This window comes from Cinclus cinclus, chromosome 1 (assembly GCF_963662255.1).
Source record: "Cinclus cinclus chromosome 1, bCinCin1.1, whole genome shotgun sequence".
Lineage (NCBI taxonomy): Eukaryota > Metazoa > Chordata > Aves > Passeriformes > Cinclidae > Cinclus > Cinclus cinclus.
Window position 1 is genome coordinate 32,680,836 of NC_085046.1, and position 1,164 is coordinate 32,681,999.

The following is a 1,164-nucleotide window of genomic DNA, read 5'->3' on the forward strand; positions in this document are numbered from 1 at the left end:
GCTTTTAATACACTTTATGAACTGGCCTTAAATTGCATTTGCAACCTTTATACCAAAACATAGAGACACTATGGAGTTGAACTTTTCAGGTAAACGGGACTGATCAAAGTTGTTACTGCAAGGGTTGTAAAACGTGGGTAACACCCGACTGAACTCTCTCTTGGCTTCATAACTGACAGATTAAGATTTTTCACAAAATCAAAATCCCAGGTGTACAAAACAAGAGTTTTACTGTGTGAAAAGACACTACTCTGGAGCCAGGTATGTATTACGACCATTACACCTGCATCCTACCTTACTACTGCTGTGTTGAAACACCAGTCTAACTTAAGTCTGCAACATTTTTTGAATAGAGCTACGAAACCACTAAGGTCATAACTGTAAACACAGCTGTTGATGACAGCAACAAAAACCAGAAATGCAGAAGTGGGAATGATCATTAAAATACTGACCCAATACCAAAGCTTTTAAGTGGTCTCTAACATTTCAGTGGTAAACTGCATTTTTACGATGTTAGTAAGAGCTTAACTGCAGAGTCAGGAAAGGTTAGATTAAGTAAAACATTAGGTGGTGAGGCCATCACTGTGCACACATACTATAATCCCACTTTTTATGGCGGCAATACGTACTGTGGAACATTACCTGCTGGCTGCTCTAAGGTTCACACCTGTTCTGAAGAAATGTCCACCAATAAATGCAAGCTGACTACTCCATCAAACTGCAACCCCCATTGCATGGTTTTTGACCTGCAAGGCTAGATTCACTCCTGTAGAGGCTTCCTACAAACAAGCACTCCCAGAACAGACACATCGTTCTGCTGAAACACTACACACTCTGAATGACCAGTAAGTACTGCACTGAAGTGCAGCTCTAAATGAGTGTTTTAGGTTTTATTCAATAGATTTGGCTTTTTACAATGCCAGATTTTACAAACTAAGGATGTTCCTGCTCAAGAGCTTACAATCTAGTTTTCAATGGGGGAACCAGAAGAACAAGCTTCAGTGACGAACAAAATACTTCACAAGTACTGATTTGCAACTCTTTGTCCCCAAAAATCACACACATGTGCACATTAGCTCATCCTCTGTGAGTCAGTACAGTTTAAACAAGAATCCTGAGGACAGAGGTGGCAGACCTAGAAATGAGGCAACAGGACACTCAACA